This window comes from Plecotus auritus (genome assembly GCF_963455305.1).
Source record: "Plecotus auritus genome assembly, chromosome: 9".
Lineage (NCBI taxonomy): Eukaryota > Metazoa > Chordata > Mammalia > Chiroptera > Vespertilionidae > Plecotus > Plecotus auritus.
The window spans coordinates 26,675,486-26,690,607 of record NC_137783.1 but is presented as its reverse complement, the minus strand read 5'-3'; the positions used below and the strand labels follow the sequence as shown (position 1 = coordinate 26,690,607).

Sequence of the window (15,122 nt, the reverse complement as noted above, 5' to 3'; positions counted from 1 at the left end):
CCCTGAAGATGCCCATGCCCTAATCCCTGAACCTGTAAATCAAATTCCATAGTAAAAGGGACTTTACAGCCTTAATTAAAGTTATAGACCTTAAAATGGGGATCATCGTGGATTATCCTGGTGGTCCAATCTAATCAGTGAGCCCTTAAAAGTAGGGTAGTGGTTTGAGTCAGAGAGATGTGGCTGAAGTTGGAATGATTCAAAATACGGAGAGGCTCAACCTACCAATACTGAAGTGGGTGGGTGGGACATGAGGAAAGCATGGGAAGAAAGCAAAGACCAACCTCTGACTGACAGCTAGCAAGGAAACAGGACTTGTCCTGCAAGAAACTGAATCTAGCCAACAACCTAATGAGCCTGGAAGCAGATTTATCCCCAGAACCTCTAAACAGGAATGCAGGCCTACTGACACCTTGATTTTGGCCTTTTAGACTCTGAGCCATGGACCAGCCGAGCTATGCTGTACCTAGACTTCTGATCTACAAAACTATGAGATAATATGGCTGTTGTTTCAAGTCCCTGAATCTGTAGTAATTGCTCACGGCAATAATAGAAAACTAATACAAGGGATGAGGAAATGAGCCGAGGGTGTTGGGGAAGAGTATTCCATGCAGACAGAACAAGGAGAGCCAAGTCCTAAAGTGAGGTCCACCTGGACTGTTAAAGGGACGCGTGTGGACAGTGTGGCTAGAGTGGAGAGAGCAAGGGGTCATGTAGCAGGAGATGAGGTCAGAAAGGCAATTTGGGTGGAGAATAGAGACCATAGCCGTCTTTGGCTTTTATTCCAAATGAGCTAGGGAGACATTGCAGGATTTTGATCAGAAAAGCATTATCATTTGACTTAATTTTTTAAAGGGTCATGCCGGCTGTTCTGTAAACAGACTGTAGAAGGGAAACTAGAAGACCAATTAGGAAGGGACAGCAGAAATTCTACTCTGAATGGTGGTGGCTTAGACCAGTAGTAGTGGAGATGGTGAAAAATTGTCAGATTCACAATACATTTTGAAGACCAAGTCTATTTCTTTGTGACTTTGATGTGGAATATGAGAGAGAGGGGAGTCAAAGATGATCTATAGTTTGGGGCCTGAACAACTAGGAAGATGAAGTTGCCATCAACTGAAATGTGGAAAGCTGTGGGTGGAGGAGATCCAGGGTAGAGGGGAGAATTGGAGTTAAATTTGTACATACCAGGAATGAGGTGTCTGTGAGACATCCCTTTGGAGATGCAGAGTATAGTAAGTAGAATTATGGCCCTCATATTCCCAGAACCTATGAATATGTCATCTTAGGCAGCAAGAGGGATTTTTGCAAGTGTGATTAATTAGGGACCTTGAGATGGAGAGATTATCCTGGATTATCTGGGTGGGCTCCATATAAACCATCTGAATCTTTAAAAGTGAAGAATCTTTCCAGCACTGGCCAGAGGGAAATACAACTCTGGGAGGATTGTCCGAGGGATACAGCATTGCCGGCTTTGGAGATCGAGGATGGGGCCATGGGGCAGGAATGAAGGTGGCCCCTAGACGAGAGGCATGGCAAAGAAAGGAATCCTCTCCTAGGGTCTCAAGAAAGGAACACAGCCCTGCCAACATCTGCTTTTAGCCCAGTGAGAACCATGTCTGACCTGCAAGAAGTTAAGATAATAAATTTGCATTGCGTTAAGCCAGCGATTTTCAGCTGGTGTGCATGCCGCAAGAGGCACACTGGTGTGCCACAAGAATTTTTAAAACATTTAATACCTGACTATTTAGTCAGGGGCACTGACCTCTTTTACCTTAGATTGTCAAATAAAAATAAAATAAAAACAATGACAACTAACGCAATAGCCATCTGATTTGAATGAATCAAAATTATACCTATTTTTTGTGTCAGATCGTCAAAAAATGTATGTTTTGCTGTGCCACAGAATTTTAGCAATTAGTGTGTATGCCCTGAGATGAAACAGGTTGGAAATCACTGTGTTGAACCATTAAATTTGTGAAAATTTATTACTACAGCCATAGAAAACTAACACAGTGTACGCGCTTGGAGATACATCTGGAGGTGAGGAGAGAGAGATGCGTGTTGAAAGCATAGAGATGGCATTCAAAGCCAAGGGACTGAATGAGATCAGCAATAGAATGAGTAGAGATGGAGAAGAGGACAAAGCATTGAACCATTTGGCAGTCAACATCAAGAGGTTAGGAAGAAAGAAGGAAATAGCAAAGCACCTCAGGAGTGATCAAGCAAGGAGGTAGGGGGCAAATGAAGAGAGGGTGATGCCCTGGAAGGCAAGCGAGGAAAGCAGATCAAGGAGGAGAGAATGATTGCTTGTGACAAATGCTGCTAATGAGTTAAGTAAGATGCACCCAGAAGGCACCTCTGAGGATCATCTAGGTCAGTGATTTTCAAAGGGGATTCTCCATCCTGATAAAGATAGAGTAGTTTGTAAATGCTTCCTTCCTCCTCTCAACCTCTTCCCTCCTGCCTTGAGAATGGCCAGACTGTAGCACTCAGAAAGGCAATATCTGTGAAATCTTATTCATTTTAAATCTCACCGTTGAGCATTTTGAAGACACTGTTGTTCAATATGTGTTTAATAAATGAATTCCATAAATGCAATACCTTCCAAAACTGCTGGTGCCTCTGTGATTTCCCCTGCATCGAGGCATCCAGTTTTAGAAATTAGAAATACGTTTAGTTTTAGGACCTCTCCTGGTGCCTAAAAAAGATCATAAGTAGGTATTCATTGTTTTGGCTTCATTGTTGATTTAAGCACAGACCGTCTGAGGAAATAGAAACATTCTTCTCCTTCTCTGGATTCATATTGCCATTTAGAAAAGAATTATTCAGGCCCATCAGTGTGGCTCAGTGGTGGAGTGTTGACCTATGAACCAGGAGGTCACGGTTTGATTTTCCCAGGTTGTGGGTTCTATCCCCAGTGGGGGTCGTGCAGGAGGCAGCTAATCAATAATTCTCTCTTATCATTGATGTTTCTCTCTCTCTCTCTCCCTCTCCCTCTCTGAAATCAATGTGTGTGTGTGTGTGTGTGTGTGTGTGTGTGTGTGTGTGTGTGTATATATATATATATATATATATATATATATATATATATATATAAATTTTTTTTTTAAGGAAAAGAATTCTTCAGGTTCCTCTCAAGGTGATCCATTCATTCATTCAATAAATGTTGATTATCTACTGGGTGCCAGACACTGGGGGAATTGACAGCAGTGAACAGAATAGACAAAAATGTCAGCCCTCATGGAGCTTATCTTCCAATGGGTTGAGACAGTCAATAAATAGATGGTGAGGAATGCTATGGAGAAAAAAATCAGTCTGGAGAAGGGAAATAGAGGGGTCAGATCATGTCACTCTACCCAGTTATGTTCCCATGGCTTCCCATCTTCTCCAAGTAGAAGCCACAGTCCTTACAGTGGTCCAGAAGGTCATACAGACATGGTCCTCATCCCCTTGACCTCAGCGCCCAGTTCTCAGCCACACTGGCCTCCTTGCTATTCTCTTTTGCTATTCCTTGGCATCAGCATCATTTCTGCCTGTGGCACTTTCATTTCTCTCTACGTAGCCACCCTTCCTTCAGATAACCACCGAATTAACTCCTTACCTCTTTTTGGTCTTTGCCCCGGTGTCACCTGGTCAGTGATGCCTTTCCTGACCACCTTGTTTTAAAGGTCACTTGCTCTCCTTACCCTATCACTCCTTACTCTCCTGGAGGTCACAGCCCAGCAGAGGAGGTGGCCAGGCACCACCAGTTGGGGACTACCACTGGCAGAGCAGCATTCCTCCTGGGGGCAGGTCTGTCTGTGGGTTGGAGAGGTATCTGTCTTCAGTTTTGTTGGGAGAGTTCTCAGGAAAGGCCCCACCTCATGGCTGCACCCTGGGAATCTCCGGCCTCTTTAGTCGCATGGTCCAGCCCAGAACTGAGTTAGTGGGAAGTGCCTGGGTGGCATTTGCCTTTGTCATACATGGTCTGATCTCTCCTGTGGACTGGATGTAGATTCTTGAAATAAAGGGCCCTCTTCCCGATGGAGTATTTCTCCCCCGTGAATTTGACTGGGTGTGGTTGGTATGTTTAGTCTGCTCCTCCTCGGCAAGGCCATGCTTGTTTTCCTTCTCCACGAGACGGTTCTCTGTGTCTGCACCCTCTGTGACAGCCTCATCCGAGTTCTCGGCTTTCAGTTTCACTAACTATGCTGCCCTTTTATGTAGTTCTAACTTTTGTTCAGAAACTGAAACTGCATTTCATACATAGCTGGTTTATATCTGCCTCGTTTCCATTTTATTAAAAACTTAGCCTTTCCCCCTCGTCTCAACCACTTTCTGGTCTTCCAGCAGGAAAAGGAACAGCCCTGCTTCCTCGGCAAAGTTCCAGAGTCTATGATTTTCATGACATAATAAACAAAATTTAAAATGTAATTGTTACAGGTTGGGTTCCCTGGGGAGCAGACGCTGATGTGGTGCTCAGGATGTTTACTGAGGAGTCATCTTCAAAGTGGGGGAAGGAAGCAGAGGCAGAAGAAAAGTTTAGGGGTGTGCAAGCTCAAGGTAACGTTGGTTGGCCCCATGGGGGGCCTGCCGCTAGAATCGCTCCTCAGAGTAGTCTTGGCTTGGGCTGAGATGGCCAGGTTTCTATACTTCAGCATCCCTCAGTCGTTGCATGCACCTTGGGAAAGTGCATGACCTTGGGCAACAAGGATCTGTCTCCACAGCTGAGGCCAGCAGCATCCCCGGCAAGTGCTGGAGAGGGCGTGTGATGAGGGATCTGGGCAGTTCTGGGCAGTACCTCCCCGCTTCTTCCCCACTGATGTAGGTGCAGTGCAGCTACGGCTCCAAGATAGGATGCAGGGTTTTCGTTAAGAAGTAACCTCCATTGTCAGCTTTAGTTTGATGTTGAAATTTGCTTTATTTCATTGAAAGCATAGGATGTTAGAGCCTGAAGACGCCATAGAGAGCCTCTCTCCAGCCCTCTGGTTTAATGGATGGACAAAAGGAGTAATAAAGGGGAGGAAATCTCAATTCTGTTTCCCCAGCAACAGGCCCAAGACAAGGATTTGAGAGTAAGTGATCTATCTGAGAGGTATTCCTCAGAAATAGGGAGAAGAATTCCCCCAAACCCCCAGGGAAGTGGGCAAGTGGGAGGGAATAAGAGGAAGCCAGTAAAGATGATCTTCAAGACAATTACTGCTGTGGACATGTGGAGCTGAGTCCCCGGAGGGAACTCAGGGAGACAGTCCACAGACTTTAGAGTCCTACCCACAGGGCAAGGAAGCTGGGATATTTGCCCAGCAACTTCCCCATCCATCCTAGCTCTCTTTGCAGGCCTGGCCTGCTCCCAGAGCCAGAGGAAAAGCCACAGGTGTTCACAGGAGGGGGTGAGCCTTGAGGACACAGGAGGGGGTGGGAGACAATGACAGTCTCCCACAAGGCCTTGCCCACAACGGGACTAGAACTCAGGTGTCCCGACTACCGGCCAGGGCTCTTAACACTGATTATTGACCATCTCCCTACACGGTGCTCAAACCTGTCTGAGTAACTAACTAGTGGGGAGAGGGAGGCTGTAGAAGGAGCAGGGGATTTAGTCCCTCTTTCTGGGAGACAGTCTAATTGGAGAGCCAAGCGCACATTCGTGTCTGAAAGAACACAGAGAAGATTTCATACGCATTCCCATCAACTGGGTGCATGATACTGCACTGAAGGCAGAGTGTGGCCTTGTCAGTGCTGAGGTGCTTCTGCGAAGGGCTGGTCCAGAAGGAAAGGTGTTTTTTGTTTTGTTTTTGTTCATTTGTTTGCAAGAGATTGAGTCTGGAACAGAGTCTCAATTGAACATGATTGGTGTGGACCGAGAGGTAAATAGCACACTGGTTGAGAATTGAGGGCCATCGGAGTGAGCCGTCCAGTTTTCCATCCTACTTCCCTCATGCAGGTCCTTGGACAGTGGGTGAATTAAGCTTCCCTTGATCCTCTATAAAGTAGGGCTAGTAAAAGGAACGAATTCAGTGCACCCCGTCTGACCTAAAGTGTGCTGAGTGTGGGAGTTTGGTCTTTAGCTGTGGTCATTTCTTGTTGGTAGAGGAGAAGGGAAAGGGAAAGTCAAGTAAGAGAATGATTAGCGTACAAGATCTGAGAAGCAAGAGGAGAAAGGCTGTGAAGGACCACCTTGGGGTGCTGGGGGAGGACGAGGGAGGCTTTATCAGTCGAGAAGGTCTGCCCACTCAGACCAAGTTCTCATGGGAGCCTCGGTCCCATCAAAGTGAAAGTTTGTGGGGAAACCCAACATGTGAAAGATATAAACAGAGCTGCTCGCTTGAAAGTGGCGTGGGGAAGCAGAGGTCCTGTCTTCGCCCTCCTCCTCAACCACCCACAGCCCCTGAGGGATTCTGAGAAACCCCAAAGCTGCAGGAACAAAAACAGTTTCTTTTAGAAGGGTTTGTAAAAGCTACTGTAACACCTCATTTTTTCTGTATTGAGTTGGTTTTCCCGAAAAACATTTTTTTTTTTTTTTTTTAGAAACTCAACTTGGATGAAATTTTGCTTAAGTGTTCCTTTTTTTTTTTTTTTTTGCCTTCTTAACAAGGCTGAATGAAAACCTTTTAATCTGTTCTTGATGAATTTTGATTATCATAATGAACACTTAGTTACGGTTCTGTGCTTTAATGTGGTGATTTCCAACCTCAGAGGTTCTCAAGAGTTAGGACTGTTTACTTACACTGTGCTTTTCAAATTGCAACAAGAAGCAGCGTGGCTTCAAGGACTTGGGAGCCAGACTGTCCAGGTTTGTGTCCCAGTTTTGCATCTTATTAGCACTGTGACCTTGGACGAGTACGTAACCACGCTTTGCCTCAGTTTTTTCTTCTATAAATTGGGAATGATAGTCATACTTAATCCACAGGGTTATTGTGAGAAATTTTATATGTTTATTGCTTAGAATAGTGCCTGCATATAAAAAGTGACATACAAGTATTCTTCTTCTCCTTCCTGTTTTTACAATTTCTCTGTTTTCTCGTAGCACAGTGGGTAAGCCTGTGAGCTCTGAAGCTAAATAACCTAGATTTGAAACCCACCACCGTTGTGATTTTGGGAAAGTTAACTTAATCTTCTGTGATTTAGTCTATTCATATGGATAATGGCTCTAATCATACAAACTAGTTGTGAGAATTAAATAGGGTAAGATTTATAAAGCCCTTAGCACAGTATCTGGCACATTGTATCACAGCCATCATTATTACTAATTATTACAGCTCTAAATGAGGGGTACTGTAGCTGTGATGTAATATAGAGTCAGAAGTTTTTACCAGATTGACTCCTCAGAAGGCTTTATAAAATTCCTTTTTGTATCTTAACTGGTTTTCAGTTAGCAGAGGTTAAGGTGTTGAACTTAAAATAATAAATATTTTCAGTGTGCCTCTTACTATTGGGACAAGGGGTGGTGGTGGAGGGCTTGACCATTTATACTATATCATGTGATGCTTATTATCAAAGTGTGACTCAGAACTTGTACTAGTATTTATGTTGAAGGAGTGGATTTTTTGGGTTACCAGTAAAAGGTTGGCATGATTAGTATTCATACAAGGGGATAGATGGGTCTGCCCACTCAGAAACAACACAGGATAGACAGCAGATTTTCTGATATAGAAGAGTAGAGGCCAAATGTGATTAAAAAATAAACAGGGAAGCAAGCACACAGTGATTTTGCAGCCCTGGTGTGTGTGTGGGGGGAGATGTTCAGCACCAGCCAACAGCGTACTCCTTGGTGCTAAGCATTTTAAGGGCTAATTTAGGTCTCCGGAGCATGCCCCTATCGAGACTAACCTATGCAAAAGGGTTTTGTATAGCTGAGCGTTTATTGCGTATTAATGTAAAATTACCGAATCCTAAGGAATAAGGCACAAGAACGATCACTCCTTTCAGTGTTATGCAGGAGCATCGTCAGGATCACATAATTCTCTAGGGAAATCTACTTTATGTAACTCACTAATTACTTCAATTAGGACCCAGACTCATTGTAGTTAAATGTTAATTGTAGATTGATGACTTGCAAGTGATTTCTGTTTGATAAAGAAGAGAACCCCCAAAGCTTATAGAGTTTTACCGACTATAGGACATCAACCCAACTTTGTATCTAAATTAGTAATCTTACTTCAGTATTCTGTTTTTCACTGATTATATACACTTCAGTCTTTTCTGTAATCCACTGAACCAGATGTATCATCCTGCTGGTTTCCTCATTAATAATTTCAACAAATTTTTGACACATGCCCAGTTAATATTGGTATGAGTCATATTTTTAATTTTTAAAAACTGTATCCCAACAAACTAACTACCAATTAATGGAAATTTTCTTTCTTATTGTTTTCTACTTTCTCTAAAAATTTCATTTGCTTTTCATTGCAATTTCAAAATGGAAATATATTTTATAGGTCTTTTATTCTTTTAATGTAGGCATTCTGTGAAGAGTAGCAGTAAACATAGGTCGTTAAAAGTTTTAAACCTGATTGTTTTAGGCTAAGTTTCATTGTGAACCTAATGATTTCAGCAAGACCTACAGAGTGTGACATCAAAAACTGTAAAAATGTCCCATTTCCTGTAACCATAACTACAAATGAGACAGTGATAATTTTAGAGGACATTTTTTAAGTTATTTGCTTTTATAAAGACATTTTTTAGAATTATGAACATAATTTTTAATTTGTATATGTTTCTGTCCATCGTTACTCCTTATAAAGTACTCTGACAAGTCTTGCAATAGGGAGGAAAGCTGTTTGTTAGGGGCTTCAGCGTTGGATAATGAACTGGACTTGTGGACTTTAAAGTCACTTGGGTTGTTGAAGTTATGTGATCCTAAGGCTGTCATGGAAAACTTTTTGTACTAGTCTCCCCTCCTTTGGTTAGAGGTTTGCTCTCCACTGTTTTAGGTAGTCTTAACTAGTATGTACTTAATAGATATTAATTTAATTTAATTAATATCTAATTCTCCTAGAATGTAAACTCCATGAGGATAGTCATGACTACTTAATCCACATTGGGTTCCAAGCACCTGGCCTAGTACGTGGAACATGGTGGGCCCTCAGCAAAATATTTCTGGCCTGACCGAATCACTACCTGCTCACTTTCACTTCATCAGACAACAAGGATACGTGAAGACCTTGACAATAGACAGATGATTTCAAATGCTGTGAATGCTGAGTGTGGTTGCATGTGTAATCCAGGACTTCACCAAGCTGCGAGACTCATGGGGACATAACAGATCCTCTGAGTTCTCTTATTAGTCATCTGTGCCAAACACTTCCATTCTCTGCAGCATTTTGTTTTTCGCCTTTTTTTTTTAATTATCCTGCTTGAAATAATGGGGAATAAATTGATATGAAATGGTAGAGCTATTTTGGGGTGTGTTTTTTTTGTTTGTTTTTTTGGGGAGGGGTGTTTTTAACAGAGAATGCTACTTCACTAAGTTTGTTGTGGTTTTTTTTTTTTAATATCCTATCTAATAAAAGAGTAATATGCAAATTGACCATACCTCCGCTACACCCACCAGCCACGCCCACCAGCCAATCAGGAGGGAATATGCAAATAAACTCAACCAAGATGGCTGCAGCCACAGAGAGCAGGAGGGAGGCTTGGGTTTCCCTGGCAATGGAGGAAGCCAAGCTTTCCGCCTGCCCTTGCCAGCCCAGGCCTCCACTCAATGCTACACAGTTTCAATTATAGAAGATAAATAAATCCCAACAGAAATGGCTGCTGCAACGGAGCGAGCAGGAGGCTTGGCTCCACTCCAGGCTACAAAGTTTCAATTGTAGAAGATAAATAAACCCCAGATACCAGGGCCTCCGCTTGGGTTACCGGGGGCCGTGGCCAGCCTGCAAACCACCACAGGCCCCTCGCCCAGGCCGCCCCACACCCCAAGGGAACCCCTATCCTGATCTGGGGCAAACCAGCTGGCCCCCACCCATGCACCAGGCCTCTATCCTATCTAATAAAAGAGTAATATGCAGATTGACCATCACTCCAACACACAAGATGGCTGCCCTCATGTGGTCCAAGATCCTGCCCCCATGTGGACACAAGATGGCCAGCAGGGGAGGGCAGTTGGGAAGAACCAGGCCTGCAAGGGAGGGCAGTTGTGGGTGATCAGGCCAGCAGCGGAGGGCAGTTGGAAGGGACCAGGCCTGCAAGGGAGGGCAGTTGGGGGTGATCAAGCCTGCTGGGGAGGCCAGCAGAGGAGGGAAGTTGGGGGTGACTGGGTCTGCAGGGAAGGGCAGTTGGGGGGGACCCAGACCTGCAGGGGAGAGCAGTTGGGGGGTACCAGGCCTGCAGGGGAGGGCAGTTAGGGGCAAACAGGCCGGCAGGGGAGCAGTTGGGCATCAATCAGGCTGGCAGGGGAGTGGTTAGGAGGTGATCAAGGTGGCAGGCAGAAGTGGTTAGGGGCAATTAGGAAGGCAAGCAGGCGAGCAGTTGGGAGCCAGCTGTCCTGGATTGTGAGGATCGGGGCCTAAACAGGCAGTCGGACATCCCTCGAGGGGTCCCAGATTGGAGAGCGTGCAGGCTGGGCTAAGGGACAACCCCCATCCCGTGCACGAATTTCGTGCACCGGGCCTCTAGTGTGTGTGTGTGTGTGTGTGTGTGTGTGTGTGTGTGTGTGTGTATATATATATACATATATATATATATAATTTTTTTATTGTTTTCAGAGGGGAGAGGAGAGGGAGAGATAGAAACATTAATGATGAGAACCATCCATCACTGCCTGCAGTGCGTGCCCCCCTCACTGGGTGGGGATGGAGCCTGAAACCTGGTGCCTGCCCTGACCAGGAAACAAACCCTGACCTCCTGGTTCACAGTCTCAAAAGCCTCAGAAGATGATAAACATAGGAACCCAGAAAATGCTAAGAGGGATAGCTTAGAAGATAAAGCCAATTAGTCATCGCAAAAGTTCCCCCACCCCCAATTCATTGTTGCTCTGCCCTTTTTCTTTCTCTTTCTCAAATTTCTTCCTCCTCTTTGTGTTTCTTTTGCTGAAAATGAGTACTTTACGTATTGATTTGATACTGTATAGGTCACCAAGTTTAAGAAACGTGTGTGTGTATGTATATATATGTTATAACATATATACATATAATCTAAAATTTTATAATTTGTATCTATATAAAACAACTTAAAATTTTATGGGTAAATCAAACTATATGTCCTACAAGTTTATAATCCTAGTCCTTCTCACTGAACTATTTAAGAATAAATTGCAGCCCTGGCTGGGTGGCTTAGTTGGTTGGAGTGTCGCCAGTGTACTAAAAGGTTGCAGGTTTGATTCGCAGTCAGGACACATACCTAGGTTGCTGGTTCGATCCCCATCAGGGCTCATACAGGAGTCAACTGATGGGTGCTTCTCTCTCACATTGATATTTCCCTCTCTCTCCCTTAATTTCTCTCTAAATTCAATGAAACATATTCTCAGGTGAGGATTTTTAAAAAAATAAGTTGCAGCTATGACTCTTCACCTCTTAGGTACTTCAGTTTGTATCATCTAAAAAGGAGATACAGTTACCACACTCAGGAAGTATAGCATTGATACAGTAGCATTATGTAATGTCAGACCTGTCTTAATGATGCCCTTCCTAACAACAATATACATATAACAACAGGGAGGAAGTCTCAATCCAGGAAACAGTCTAGGATCACACATTACATTTAGCTATTAAGCCTCTTTAATCTTTCTGTCTGCCTTTCATGACATTAACATTTTAAAAAAATATAGGCCGTTTATTTTGTAAAATGTTTCCCAATGTGGGCTTATTTTATATTTCCTCATGATTAGAGTTAGGTTATGCATTTTTGGCAGGTGATACTCCAACCTTCTAAGTGCATCACCTCAGCAGGTACATGATGTCTGCTCACATCACTAATGACATTGAATTTGGTCACTTGGTTTAGGTAGTATCCAACAGATTTCTTCACTGGAAAAGTCCCTTTTTCCCTTTGTAATTTAGAAATAGTCTGTTGAGAGAGTAGGACAGCTACAAAACCATGTAACCTACTCCCCAACAAACTTTGACCTGATCGTTTTAGGATCTCTGGAAATTCTTGCCTGAATCCATTATAACGATGGTGGTTGCAAAATGGTGATTTTCTAACTTTCGTTCTTTATATATTTACTAGAGGCCCGATGCACAAAATTCGTGCAAGGGGCTTGGCCCTTGCAGCCACGACAGCTTGCCTCCGCCCTTGTAGCCCTGGCTTTGTCCAGAAGGTCGTCTGGAAGGCTGTCCGGAAGGACATCTGGAAGGTCGTTCGGCTGTCTAGTCTAATTAGCATATTGCGCTTTTATTATTATAGATAAATTGGCATTCTCTTATAAAGAAGAGCTTTCGCTTTACCCATTTATTTATTTCCTTATTATAAGTAATGATTCATGGATTCTTTTCTTTAAAATCAGTGTGTTATAATCCCTTACTGTCATTCATTTTGATGCTCAGATTGTCAGATCGGCCTATCTAACTTAACTGATCCCTAGCATCTGGGGAGAGAAATATCTAATCCCAGGAGTAAGAAATATATTTTGTACGTTCACAATGCTTCTGAAATTTTAATTGTGTATGAATCACCTGGGGCCCCAGTTTCTGCATCCTATCAAGCTCCCTGGTGGTGCTGACGCTGATGGCTGTGGACTGCAGCTGAAGTAGCAAAGGTGTAGAGTCTGCAGGCTGATCTGGAAGACTTAAAACATGTCTTGCTTTCCCTTTATTAGGATGAAAATTTTGCCTCCTTTACATAGAAGAGACTCATCTTTTGAAGTGTATGAGCTCTGGTAGGCAGGCGGGGGGGCAAGGGGGGGGGAGAACAGCCACACCCAGCTACTTAATTCTCAGAAACCATGATAATGAGGTGGGCTGTATTCCCCTCCCTCGGGCTTGTTTTTACATTTTCCTAGAAATCCTGACCTTTCCAGGAGCTGCCTTCAGGTGACACCCAGAGCAGAGGATGCGTCTCTACCAGCATTCTCCATTAGTCAGAGCAAACGTTATTGATGTGGGGGGAGGGGGGAGGCAATTTGAGCTCTCTTCATCAAAAAATAAATGTTCAATGTTTTTGCTCTGTGGGAATTACGAGCTTTCTGTCATTGGCAGATTTCAGTTGCTTTGGGGCAAATAATTTTCTCTTTCCCTTTTAAAGCCATTTCTAGACAGATTGTTGCTGGCATGCCGGCATCTGCAGTTTGCGACCACTTGCAGCCATAAAAATTCCAAATGTACATGGTGTTTTGCATTGCTTGGTGATCTTATTTAATCTGTTTACATTTTAATCAGTAATCCTTTTTATTTCCTTACATAATTTTCCTTACCCATCTGTCATCTGACTTTTACATGTTCCCTTACTTCATTCTATTAAAAATGGATGGGGTCGTCCTTATGGAAGAAAACTTTACAATCAAGGGAATCCTTCTGTGGAGGTCTCAGAGGACACATTAGAAATCAGAGGATACCCACCCAGCTGGCGTGGATCAGTGGTTGAGCATCGACCTATGAGCCAGCAGGTGAGTCCTAAGTGAGCATCGACCTATGAGCCAGCAGGTGAGTCCTAAGTGAGCATCGACCTATGAGCCAGCAGGTCACAGTTCGATTCCTGGTCAGGGCACCTGCCTGGGTTGCAAGCTCGATCCCAGTCAGGGACATGCAGGAGACAGCCAATCAATGATTCTCTCATCATTGGTGTTTCTTTCTCTCTCTTCCTCTCTGAAAGCACTAAAAATATATATTTTTAAAAAAATAAATCAGAGGATACCTGATGTTATGGACTGAACGTTTGTCCCTCCCAAATTCGTATATTGAAATCCTGCCACCTTGTATGCTGTCCTTAGGAAACGGGCCTTTAGGAGGTCATTAGGAGTAGGTAGTCCTAAGTGTGGAGTCCTTATGAAAGGGACTAGAGACCTTGCTACATCTACTCTGCTCTTGGCCACATGAGGTTACAACAGTAGTCTGCTGTCTGCAGTTTGGAAGAGGGTTCTCACAACCACCCAACCATGCTGGCACCCTGATATGGGACTTCCAGCCTCCAGGACTGTGAGAAACCAATTTCTGTTGTTTATAAGCTCCCCCTCCCCCAGTGTATGACATTTTGTTACAGCAGCCTGAACTGACTGAGACATGGGTTGTGGTAAAATTATGTAATCATCCCAGTTTAGCAGCTGCTAATGAGCACTGGAGAATGAAGGGGTGTGGAACCAACCAGTGGTGCACGCACCAACTCATTTAACTGCATCTGGAAGATTTCCAAAATGAATGTTCTGTTTGTGTTTGTTTGTTTTAATCTCTACCATTTGTATGTTTTGCGGTTTCTAGCATCAGGATAGATAGCTGACAATAGTATTAAACTCGAGTAAAGCGTGGGCAGTGTCTGACTTAGGAATGAACGATTCACAGCTTTCCGTGTCCCAGTGTTTTCTCAGCTCCCCTTCCTTCCAGCTCCCGGCCCCCCTCCCTGCTGAGGGGTGCTCGGCCCTCTTCCCCTTTCTGCAAAGACTCTACCTGCCGCTACAGCCCTTCTCTCCCAGGAAGTGTGGAGCTCTTGTGATGCCTTTCTTGATCGCAGCACATGCCTAGTGCTCATGGAACTGTGTGGAGTTAGGAGGGGTTTTATTCTCCCTCTCCGAGTAATGCGTGTGTTACATAGCCGCACTCTGAAAACGTTACTTCTAAAACCTACCCTGGGAATCTCCTGGTTAGATGCATAAACAAGGAGATGCCTTCTGTGTTTTCTTTGTTAGAAGATGCCACCTGAAGATTTCTAATATCAAATTGCAATAATGGGCTTGGCCTGGTAAGAGCTGATTGCCCCACAGAGCTTTCATGGTTGCTATAGAAGCACGGGGCCGGCAGAACTGGTGGTCTGTGCAGGCCACTGTTAGGTACTCAGGAGTGTGGCCATGGCGGGGGGCCAGGCCTCTGTGGAAACAGAAAGGCTGTCTCAGTGCCTTGAGTGCTAGACACCTGGTACCAGTTAGACCACACCTGCTTTCTGCTGTTCCCTCTTTTAAAAAAGTCACTGAAAATCAGAAATGTTTCAGATTCGGACCCAGATCTCTATGTATCTTTATAACCTCTCAAAACTGTGTGCAAAATGTGGCCATAGTA

General features: G+C 43.9%; 1 protein-coding gene across 2 annotated transcripts in view; it reads left to right on the top strand.

Annotated features, from left to right (window-relative positions):
• PCGF5 (polycomb group ring finger 5) overlaps positions 1-15,122 on the top strand; it is a 118,549-nt gene that overhangs the window by 20,207 nt on the left and 83,220 nt on the right. The gene's annotated exons all lie outside the window — the stretch shown is intronic.